Below are 13,151 nucleotides of genomic sequence, written 5' to 3' on the forward strand. Positions count from 1 at the left end.
AATAGGAGCAACAAGTTTGGGAGAAGATACCGTTTCCTCTCTCCTTTTACTCCTCTTCTTCTTCTTCTTCGTTCCTTCTTCTTCTTCTTTTCCTCTTTAGGAGGGAGAGGCTTGAAAGGAAGCTTCTCCACATAACCTGGTTTATTATTAGAAACAATAGAAGAAACTTGGGAGGATACCTCTCTTTCATTAATAAGAACAAAACACATATTAGTCCGTCATATTTTGGTAAAGTCCCATCCTTTATAACACTTTGTATGTAGGTGTTGGCATGGCAATTATTAACACAATAGAGATAACATCCATGCAACACACTATTCATATCAAGATCACTCATATCTAACAAAGAAATTTTTCTTGATAACTCTTCACACCCAAAAAATAAAGTAAGTTCATCATGCTGATTAGAAGTGATCATGTTATCACAATATAGACTTGAAGTACTCATTAAATTCAAAATACTATCATCATGACCAGAACATTGAAAATTAAAATGACCCACTTCATAGCAAAGTTCACAAATAAAAGGATGGAGGTCACAAACTTTTTCACCAAGATCTTTTAGAGCCTTGTACCACATTCTAGTTTTTTCATTCCTATGATGGGTACAATATTCATCTTCGATTTGATTAATTCCACAAGGTCTATGCATTCCACAAAAATTAACATGCTTATAAGAAATAGTATTTTCGAAGTTTGGGCATGTTTATTGCAATCATTAACAACAATTTCATTTTCCATGCAAGTGTCTTTGAAAGGTTCATGATACACGTCCCAATTTTCTTTAGGAACATTAATATGAGAAGCAAAGGTTCTACAACAATCAACAATAATTTGAGAATCAAGACCATAATTATCACTAAGCTTTTGAAAACCAGCGAGTTTCAATAAAAGACTTAATGCATTCATATTCATAGTTTATACCCGATTCTTTACCTTTGTCATTCTCCCAACCTTCGATATTGCTTTGAATTCTTTCAAGAAGATCCCATCTAGCTTCAACCTTCTTACTTGTGAAAGAACCCTGTGAACATGCATCTACATAATCCTAAAGAAAAGCTCATGGTTAGGACATTTGAGTATTAATGTTTTTAGTCTTCCCCAAGCTTGAGCAATTCTTTCTCCATCATGAGGGTAAAAATTATAAATGTGATTCCTATCTAGATGCACTTCATGAAGAGGATAAAATTTAGAGTAAAAGAGAGATTCAAGCTGTTTCCAATTCGATGGTTGTTCATCCAGCAGCCTATACCATTCCTTTGCTTTGTCCTTAAGTGATAATGGAAATAGTTTCCTCATAACATTTTCTCTTGATAAACCTGCAATCTCAAATAACTCACAAAGTTCTGTAAGTTTAGACAAGTGAACACTTGGATGGACTGATCCATCCCCTACATACCGATCATTCATAACCCTTTCACCAATTTTCGAGAGGTATTTTAAAAGGAATACTTTCAACGAGTGGATTTGGAATATCACAAGCATCATTCGAATTATCACATATTGGAGACAAAGCATTATCAAGGCAAAATACTTCTTCCAAAGCTGAGGAGCAAAAAAGATTATTTTTATATAAACTAGCTTCCCCAAGCTTGGGTTTTTCCATAGCATTAAAAATAATGGTGTCCAAAAAATTTATACTAATAACATAACTACCACTATTATGCAGACAAACTTCCATAGGTTTTTTAATTTTCTCTTCAAAAGTATCATGTCCTAATTCAATATAAATTTCATAAAGATCTCTAATTTTTTTGTTGTTTTCCATTAAGCCTAACTAGTGAAATAAAAAAAGAAACAAAAAGATATAATTGCAGAATCTAAAGGAAATAGCTTCGAGCACTCACACACCGGCAACAGTGCTAGGAAATAGCTTAGTAGTCGGAGGATGTGAATACCTATTACCTAACCTCCCCGGCAACGGCGCCAGAAAATAGCTTGATGTCTACGTACGCTTCTATTCCTGTTGACAGTGTTGGGCCTCCAAGAGCAGAGGTTCATAGAACAGCAGCAAGTTTCCCTTAAGTGAATCACCCAAGGTTTATCGAACTCATGGAGGTAGAGGTCAAAGATATCCCTCTCAAGCAACCCTGCAATTAAGATACAAGAAGTCTCTTGTGTCCCCAACACACCTAATACACTTGTCGGATGTATAGGTGCACTAGTTCGGCGAAGAGATAGTGAAATATAAGTAATATGGATGATTATAAGTAGTAATTGCAATCTGAAATAAAAATGGCAGCAAGCGAACATGTAGCATGAACTTGTTGGAAACGGTGTTTCAATGCTTAGAAACAAGGCCTAGGGATCATACTCTCACTAGTGGACACTCTCAACAATGATCACATAATTGAATAAATAAATGCTACTCTCAAACACTCTCTTGTTGGATAACAAACACCATTCATTGTGTAGGGCTGCAAAAGCACACCTCAAGCCGGAGTAAACAAGCTCCACAACGTCATAAAGGAATCACACACGATGCGCACACTGTCACCATCACACCGTGGAGAGTGACTCCGGAGTTCATATTAAAGTAACCTCTATAGTGCATAATAGACAAGAGTAACATTTACATATTCAACTAGATTACAAAGCTCATGATCACATAAAGATCACACCATGGGAGAGAGAGATGAACCACATAGCTACCGGTAGAGCCCTCAGCCTCGGGGGAGAACTACTCCCTCCTCATCATGGGAGACAAGCAACATCGATGAAGATGGCGATGGAGTCGATGGAGATGGCTCCGGGGGCAATTCCTCGTCCCGGCAGGGTGCCGAAACAGAGACTTCTGCCCCCCGAATTAGGGTTTTTGGTGGCGGCAGAGCTACAGAACTCTTCTGGAGAAATCATCGATCCCTTTAGGGTTTCCAGGGCAGGAGCTTAATATAGGCGAAAGGGCGGCGCGAGGGGGTGCCCGAGGGGCCCACCCCATAGGGCGGCGCCGCCCCCTCCTGGCCGCGCCAGTGGATGGGGAGGAGGCCGTGGGCCTCCTCTGGCCTGACCCTTCTGGCTCTGTGGGTCTTCTGGCGAAATAGAATTTTTGTAATTTTTCTGGATTTTTCCGAGCACTTTGGTTTTTGGGTCTTTTCTGCAATAAACAGACATAATAAACAGAAACTGGGCGCTGTGGCTTCTTGTTAATAGGTTAGTCCAATAAATGCCATAATATGATATAAAGTGCATATACAACATGTAGCTATTGGCGCATGTTCAACGCTTTTGATTGTAGGCCTCCTGGTTAATGAATGAAATTATTTTTCCTGCAAAAAGAAGACGTGTTCAGTGCTTGTCCATGGATTACTTCAGACACGCGCATGTACACCAGACATATCACGTGTATGCATATTTAGTTGCACCCCACGTACGCACAACGGTACAATAATGGCCGAATTGTCGCCGTTGTACGTGTATGCAAATATCATGCGTACAAGTAATGTACCGAAGAGGCCAAGACACAGTAACTCGAAAAAAGGAAAGTTATTGTTACTTTAGGTACGTACTTGGCCCAAAATTTTATAAAATATACGTGTGGATGGTATACAACAGCTACATGTACCCATCCCAGCTGTGTGTGCCTAGCTAGCCCACTAACTCGACTGAAACCGTAAAACTACCCATATTTATGCGCAAATTTACGTAAAGGTATCTTCTCACGTTTTCGAAACTAAAATCGACCACTCTACATCCTGATTTTTGCAATTACAACAAAGGGCCGATGGAAAGTCCCGTAACCCTCCTCTCCGCCCGCGGCACACCCCCAGGGCGCCGCCGGGGGATCAGATCTCGTCGCCCAAACACTCCCTCCCCCTAATCCCCTCCTCTCCGCCGCTGCCGCCGGCGCCGGCCGCGGTGGCGGTGGCCCCTGGTACCGAACGGTTCTAGGGGAGGTGGACGTGGCGGCCATCTCCTCGATGCGGCTGGGGCTGGGTCGTCAGAGACGGACGCGGGCGGTGGTCGGGGCGGCGTTCCCCGGCCTGGCGGCGGCGGCACTCTTCACCGGGCTTTCGTGGCTGCAAGTGGAGGAGGTCTTCCGTGGGTCTAGGCTGCCCGCCTAGACCGGTCGTCTTCCCGGCGGCGCGAGCGGGCGTAGGGCGGTGGATCGGTCGGTGGAGGGTTGCGGAGAAGGCGCTACGGCAGCGGCGGTCCTCGGTGGTTGCTGCCGGCGGCGGCCTCAGTGCAGCCGGTGGTGGCGCGACCAGGGCCTGATCGCGGCTATGTAGCCTGCTGGTTCCCGCACCCCAGGGTCATTCATCTTGCCGGATCTTCAGTGTGACAGCGGCGAGGATGGCCATTTGCGTTGGGGCTCGGCCTGTGTAAAGGCGGTGGTCCTAGGGTTCCTCACGCGCAAAGACGAAGACCTTCTGGATGTTGATCTTCTTCATCGAGCCTGAGTGACGAGTTCCGGAAGGCTCCGCCGGCGAATGGAACAATACATCTTATGTCTGGAATTCGCTGGATCGGGTGGTATTCAGTCGCGCGCACCCATGCTTTTATTCCGGCCGTTTAGTTCTGGAGGGAGCGGCGCGAAGCACTTTTTCTGTGTTGACATCAAGTGACTATGGATCCATAATGAAATTCGGAAGAAGAGAATTTCATGAAGGTCGGATCGGAGGACTAGCTAAGGGAGGTTCAAGTCTAAGCGTTGTTGAGGGACTTGCTTGGTGTTCCGGGCTTCACAGCAGCGGTATGTAAGTGGGGGCGATAACACAGGTGAAGTTTAGAGTCCTACCTTTCAGGGTGAAAACCCAAGGTCTGGCCTTAACTGGTTGTGCCTGGCAATAACCTTGCTGGAGGCATTGTTTTGAGAGCGGGGGCTATCTTCAGGGTGAAAACTTAAGATCTTTGATCGGGCGACGACGGTGTTAGAGCATTTTTCCCTTCTTGAAGGCGTCGTTTTTGGGGAGTCTGTATTTCAGGTGTTGTCTTAGTGGTGGATGTATTGTTGTTGTTAGGCTCGAGATACTGTAGCGGGACTTTTGTTTCTTAGTTTTCTTTGGTATTTTTTGGCTGTGTGCATCCGTAGTCCATTAGGGTGGTGCATTGTTGCAGATGCTGGGTGTAATTGGTATCTTTTGATATTAATATATTCCCTTTATCAAAAAAAAACAAAGGGCCAATTAGTGACGAATAACATCGGAACTAATAGCAAGACCCATATGTTGATGCCGAGCTATGTCATTTATTGATGGTGACACTGTCCCACATATCATCCCAGCTATGTGCCTACCTAGCCACTAACTCGACTGAAACCGTAAAACTACCATATTGATGCACAAATTTACGAAATGGTATCACCTTACGTTTTCGAAACTAAAATCAACAACTCTACATCATGATTTTTGCAATTCGCGCAAAGGGCCAATTGGCGACGAAATAACATCGGAACTAATAGCAAGACCCATATGTCCACAACGAGATATCTCATTTATTGATGGTGACACTGTCCCACATAACACCACCACCTGCCCCACATCCCATGACCACCGCCTAGGCGGTTCTCAATGGCCTCTGCCTCCCCATCCCCTAAACATGCCTTCCTATCCCCAATGGCAAGGGTGCCGCCGATCGGTGATGCGTGCAGTCGACAAGTCCGTTGGGAACCCCAAGAGGAAGGTGTGATGCGTACAGTAGCAAGTTTTCCCTCAGAAAGAAACCAAGGTTTATCGAACCAGGAGGAGCCAAGAAGCACGTTGAAGGTTGATGGCGGAGGAGTGTAGTACGGCGCCACACCAGGGATTCCGGCGCCAACGTGGAACCCGCACAACACAATCACAGAACTTTGCCCCAACGTAACAGTAAGGTTGTCAATCTCACCGGCTTGCTGTAAACAAAGGATTAGATGTATAGTGTGGATGATGATGATTGTTTGCGAAAAACAATAAAGAACAATTGCAGTAGATTGTATTTCAGATGTAAAGAATAGGACCGGGGTCCACAGTTCATTAGCGGTGTCTCTCCCATAAGATAGCAGATGTTGGGTGAACAAATTATAGTTGGGCAATTAACAAATAAAGAAGGCATAACAATGCACATACATATATCATGATGAGTACTATGAGATTCAATCAGGGCATTACGACAAAGTACATAGACCGCTATCCAAGCATGCATCTATGCCTAAAAAGTCCACTTTCAGGTTATCATCCGAACCCCTTCCGGTATTAAGTTGTAAACAACAGACAATTGCATTAAGTATGGTGCGCAATGTAATCAACACAAATATCCTTAGACAAAGCATCGATATTTTATCCCTAGTGGCAACAGCACATCCACAACCTTAGAACTTTCTGTCACTGTCCCAGATTTAATGGAGGCATGAACGCACTATCGAGCATAAATACCCCCTCTTGGAGTCACAAGTATCAACTTGGCCAGAGTCTCTACTAGCAACGGAGAGCATGCAAGAACATAAATAACATATATGATAGATTGATAATCAACTTGACATAGTATTCAATATTCATCGGATCCCAACAAACACAACATGAAGGATTACAAATAGATGATCTTGATCATGATAGGCAGCTCACAAGATCTAACATGATAGCACAATGAGGAGAAGACAACAATCTAGCTACTGCTATGGACCCATAGTCCAGGGGTGGACTACTCACACATCGATCCGGAGGCGATCATGGCGATGAAGAGCCCTCCGGGAGATGATTCCCCTCTCCGGCAGGGTGCCGGAGGCGATCTCCTGACCCCCCAAGATGGGATTGGCGGGGGCGGCGTCTCTGGAAGGTTTTCCGTATCGTGGCTCTCGGTACTGGGGCTTTCGCGACGAAGACCTTAAGTAGGCGGAAGGGCAGGTCAGGAGGCGCCACGGGGGCCCCACACAACAGGCTGGCGCGGCCAGGGCCCGAGCCGCGCCGCCTTGTTGTGTCGTCGCCCCGTGGCCCCACTTCGTTTACTCCTCGGACTTCCGGAAGCTTCGTGGAAAAATAGGCCCTCGGGCGTTGATTTCGTCCAATTCCGAGAATATTTCCTTACTAGGATTTCTGAAACCAAAAACAGCGAGAAAACAGACAATTGGCTCTTCGGCATCTCGTCAATAGGTTAGTGCCGGAAAATGCATAATAATGACATATAATGTGTATAAAACATGTGAGTATCATCATAAAAGTAGCATGGAACATAAGAAATTATAGATACGTTTGGGACGTATCAATCGGCAAGGGCGCATGCCTCCCACCGCCAGCTAGGTTGTTATCCTGCTCGGCTGTGATCATAAGTACATTGGGAGGAGCAAGGTTGTACGCCGGTGAGGCGAGACACATATACACGAATGCCAGCGGGCCCGCGGCGGTGCTGGCCGCCAGGGGGAGCAGGATTGTGTGGGCCTCCTTGTCTCGACGGTGGCTCACCCTAGAAGATCAGGCCAACATATTTCTTCCAAACGACATCGCAGCTAGGACAGATCCCCGACATGCAGAAGTAGCTGGAGGCGGGCCGGGTCGGCAAGGTCGGAGTGGGGCACGGAGATGGTGCGCAAGGTTAGATAGGGAGCTCGTCGGCAAGGTCAAAGAGAGACCGAGACGACGACATACAGGTGCATGGAGGGTCGAATCCCGCCAGGAGTGGAGGGAGCAGGTGCAAAATCTCCATCTCGCGTCTAGGTCGGAGGGACAAGATGACCTCCTATTTAGTAATACTAGATATGTAGGTTTTTTAAACAAGTGCCATGTGCGACCCGGTCCACCTTAGTAAGCGACTTTCTGTTTCTGCCAACTCAGCGCTGACAAATGGATCTTGATGTCAGTTTTACTGTCAATTCGTGTCAACCGATCATTTGTGCGAATTGTAAAATATCATTCTGCAGAGTGGTAGGTTTCGGTCCTAGAACGTAAATTGATAAATTTTACGCATCAATGTGGTAGTTTGTGGTATTCACTCATGTAACTCAAACCATACACAGAAAATAAAGAAATGGGTGTGATTATTTCTCTGTCGACTGAAAACTAGCTTCGCTCTCAGTCAGATGATGCTATCGAGTGAATATCATAAAACCACCACTGGTGGCCAAATTTACGAAAGACCACCACTTTTGGTTTGCGGGACAAAAAACCACCACATTTGAGTTGTTTTTTTGCCGAACACCCAAACGACGAGTTTGCAGCAAATTGACACTGAATCTGACCATCTGACCCCACCCACTGTGCTGACGTGTCCAAAGTTTGACGGAAGGAGAAAACGGCCGTCGCCGGTCGGACGTGGGCCCCTCCGCGCGCCCAGATAGGGTTAGGGTTGGGACGGTTGGGACGGTCAGCGCCTCTGTCTCTCCTTTCGAACACGGATGGCGGCGTTCACTGCTGACTCGGAGGATGGAGGCGGTGGCGGCAGCGCCGCCGCAGGAGGCGGTGGCGGCGTAGTCGAAGGCGGAGCCGGCGGTGGCGGCGCAGGCGCAGGTGGCTGTGGCGTCGCACGCGAGGACGTGGCGGCGGTGGGGCAGCCGTCACCGGAGCAGAAAGCAGCCACCGCTTTTGCGAGAGCCGTGGTCGCTTCACCCTGCAAGACCAGCCACCGGTGGGCGTCAAGTTTCAGCAGAGGCGTCGAGTAAGCTCACTCCTCTCTCCCCTCCCCTGCCACCGGTGTTGTAGATTCTTTGCACTAGGCATGATAGGCATCGAGTAAGCTCAGTTCTCATCTCTATCTTGATAATGTGAACAACTATTTGCAGTTTCGATGATGATATCTGGGAGATTAGATTTCATTTTAGTGGTGAAGATAATTTAGAGAGGACTATTAGTAGTTCAGACATCACTGTATTGAATTTGCTAGCTCTAGTAGAACAACGTGGTTATGGCATCAGAGACTACATGTACTATGTTAAAGAAAGAGGCAAAGGGAAGGAAGGAATGGAGGTAGTTGATGGCATGGCCAAGGTACATGAAATGCTTGAGCTTTATGACAGTGAGAAGGTACTCAATATAACAGTGGTGAAGGACAAAGCAGAATGGCCAATTGGTTTGAACAGAGAAGATGTTGAAGCTACAAATGTAGTTGATGTCCCTGTTGTGTTGTCAGATAACAAGTCAAGGGTCAATTTCATGGCAAATGAAGTGGAGGAGGTGTATCCAGTGGCAATAGACTACAGTGATGTTGTGTACATTGGTACACAACACAGCAGCACCATGAATAAAGGGAAGGGAAAAGAGGTTGCTCGAATCAGATCAAGATGAAGACTTGGAAGATGGATATGACAGTGATAAGGAGGTAAATGATAATGAGTTTGGTGAATATGAGGCTGAGTACATGTACTATGATGGTGAGTACAGACTTGAACTAGCAGCAGCTGAGAGGGAGGCAGCTATTGAAGCAGATTTGGACCTAATGAGGGAGCTTAGGAAGAAGAGGCATGCATCACAAAATGCAGAGAATGAAGAAATAATGGACAAGCTGCAAAAAATGAAAGAACAGAAGGCTGACCCATTTCTTCATTTTGAAGGTGACACTGATGTTGAAGAGATATTTCAACCAGAGGAAGATTCAGAGGCTGAGGAAATTACAGAGAAAATCATCCCACTGAAGAACAAGGCAGCAAAGTGTGGTCCTACTAGTAGCTCACATCATGAGGTGGTTAAATTTGAAGAAGGAAATTATTTCATGCCTACATCCGATGAAGAGAGTAGCCCCGATGAGGTTGCAGTACAGTGATGATGATGGGTTTGTGTCAAAATTTGTACCTGCCAGTGGAAGGAAGAGGAGACTGAAGAAAATGAAGAAAAGAGTTTGGTATGATGAAACCAGGGCAAACCCACATGAACAGATAGGTATGAAGGTTTGTTTCACTGATGTATACCAGTTCAGGAGGGCTCTAAGGACATACCACATAGCTCGGCTTAGGAACTTTCAGATCGGAGGAATGACAGTGATAGAATCATAGTTCTTTGTCCTAGAGCAGATAATGGTTGTCCCTTCTACATCAGTGCCTCAAAGATTGCACATGAGAAGACTTTTTGCATAAGGAAAATTCTAGGGGTCACTTGTATTGCCTCTGGACAGCACACAAAGGTAACTATTGATTGGCTAGCCAAACAGTCTGAGCAGGCTGTTAGAATTGATCCAAACACAACTGTTGACACACTCATTGACAATGCAAAGCAGAAGTGGGGTGTACCAGTTCCCAAGAGCAAAGCTTACAGAGCAAGGAAGAAGGCATTTGCTGTTGTTATGGGTGACCAGAAGGCACAATACACAAGGTTGAGGGATTATCTTCAGGCTATCCTTGACACTAATCCTAGCAGCAGGTGTATTGTGACAACAAAGCATTTAGTGGAGCATCCTAGTACAAACCCAAGGTTTCATGGGTTATTTTACTTTCTGAATGCATCAAAGGAAGGCTTTCTTAATGGCTGCAGGCCCTTCATAGGTAATTATTCTTGTAAATGCATTACTTTTTTCCTAGCAGAAACTTTTCTTTGTTATCTTACCCACACAATGACACATGGGTAGATGGATGCTTCATTAAATTGAGCACTGGCCAACAAATACTTGCTGCAATAGGTAGAGATGGGAACAATAACATTTTCCCTATTGCATTTGGTGTGGTGGACAAGGAAGACACTGCCAGTTGGTTATGGTTTCTGACTCAGCTTAGGTACTGTATTGGGGAGTCTGGAAAATTTGGAATGTACACAATTATTTCTGATAGGCAAAAGGTTAGTGCAGTAACATATATTATGTCTATTACAGTTCATTTCTCTTTTCTTTAAAAGGAAACAAACAGTAACAATTGTTTTGTTCATGTTTGTAGGGACTTCTCAAAGCTGTATCACAAGTGTTCCCACATTCTCCTCATAGGTTCTGTTTGAGTCATATTTATGCCAACTTCCAATCTGCTGGATTCAGAGGGCCAGAACTGAAGAAGCACATGGATGCAGCTAGTTATTGTCACACAAAACCAGAATTTGACAGAGCAATGGATGCTATGAAGGCAGATTGTGAGGAGGCTTATAATTGGCTCATGCAGATTCCTGTAGAGACATGGGTTAGGCATGCTTTTGATACAACTGCAAAACAGATCTTGTTGTGAACAATATTTCGAAGTGTTCAACAAAATGATCCCGGATGTGAGGAACAAGCCTATCGGAACAATGCTAGAAGGGCTAAGGAATAAAATCATGGTAAAGAACAGTGGGACAAGAGAGAAGACAGAGAGAACCAGATGGGAGATCACTCCACACTATACTGAGAAGTTGGAAGAAGCAAAGAGGTGGTCAAGGGAATGCACTGCATAGAATTGTGATGTTGACCTGTGGCAGGTTAGCAACAGCAAAAGAAATTGTGCAGTCAACCTAAAGAACCACACTTGCACCTGTAGGAAATGGGATATCACTGGAATACCTTGCAGTCATGCAGTTGCTACAATTATGAAAGTGAGACAGCATCCAGAGGACTATGTACATGAGTTCTTCAAGAAGCCACTGTACAAAGAAGCCTACAAACATGTTGTGTACCCTGTGCCTGGTCCAGATGATTGGAAAAAGACAGAGACTGATGACATAGACCCACCTGTTTTCAGAGAGAAGCCAGGAAGGAAACAAGTTAAAAGAAGAAAGGGACAATTTGAAGTTCCAGCAGCAAGAGACACTTCTAGGATGGTCAGTATTACTTGCAGCAACTGCAAGGTTGTTGGCCATAGGTACACTAGTTGCCGAGCACCTCCGAAGCCACGAGTGCAAGTTAGGAAGAATAAGCACCAGGTAAAAATATTTGTATGTTTAAGCCATGTACACTACTTGCTTTTGAACAATATTCACTTAATTTGAATGTTTATAGAGTACAAGGCAAATTGATGAGGCACCTCCACCAGCACCTGCACCTCCAACAGCAAGAGCAGCACCAGCAGCTCCAATAGGCAGAGCAGCAGTAGCAGCTCCAAGAGGCAGAGCAGCACCAGCAGGTCCAAGATTTTCTGCACCAAGAACAAGCACTGCTTCTGCTCCTGATGTCCCGAGGAGGGTTAGTGGAAGGAAGAGACTTCTGACGGGTAGGATGAAGGGCTATCCGACAAGCCGGGAAGTTTACATATCGCCAGGATCCACCCGCTCTGCTCCCGATGCATAACCCGATGTTTAAGCATGTTTAAGACTCTGTTGTCAGTGCATTGGTCCAAACTATGTTGTCATTTCAAATTTGAGACTATGTTGTACTGTATGGGTGAAACTATATATGTGTGCACCTGTTAAGACTATGTTCTAAAATGATGGTCCAAACTATCTTGCTGATCATGTATGTTGTTTCAAAATGTTGCAATTGATGCTCTTAAGATTAAGTTTCGAGACTATGTTGGTAGTTGTTGTTGTTATTTACATAACCATAGAGCCTCTCGAGGGTTTTACATAACCATAGAGCCTCTCGATGATCCAAAATGGTCGACAACTCTCGCAAAACCCTCGAGGGTTTTACATAACCATAGAGCCTCTCGATGATCCAAAATGGTCGACAACTCTCGGAAAACCCTCGAGAGTTTTACATAACCATAGAGCCTCTCGATGATCCAAAATGGTCGACAACTCTCGCAAAACCCTCGAGGGTTTTACATAACCATAGAGCCTCTCGATGATACAAAATGGTCGACAACTCTCGGAAAACCCTCGAGGCTTCTTAAAAGCACATACATGATCTATATGACCTAAAATAGCCGATAACCCTCGAAAAACCATTGAGGCTTCTTAAAACCACATACATGATCTATATGGGCTAAAATAGTCGATAACCCTCGGAAAACCATCGAGGCTTCTTAAAACATCATACATGATCTATATGGGCTAAAATAGTCGATAACCCTCGGAAAACCATCGAGGCTTCTTAAAACATCATACATGATCTATATTAGCTAAAATAGTCGATAACCCTCGGAAAACCCTCGAGGCTTCTTAAAAGCACATACATGATCTATATGACCTAAAATAGTCGATAACCCTCGGAAAACCATCGAGGCTTCTTAAAACATCATACATGATCTATATGAGCTAAAATAGCCGATAACCCTCGGAAAATCATCGAGGCACATACATGATCTATATGGGCTAAAATAGTCGATAACCCTCGGAAAACCATCGAGGCTGCTTAAAACCACATACATGATCTATATGAGCTAAAATAGTCGATAACCCTCGAAAAACCATCAAGGCTTCTAAAAT

Source organism: Lolium rigidum, chromosome 4, assembly GCF_022539505.1.
Source record: "Lolium rigidum isolate FL_2022 chromosome 4, APGP_CSIRO_Lrig_0.1, whole genome shotgun sequence".
NCBI classification, from domain to species: Eukaryota; Viridiplantae; Streptophyta; class Magnoliopsida; order Poales; family Poaceae; genus Lolium; species Lolium rigidum.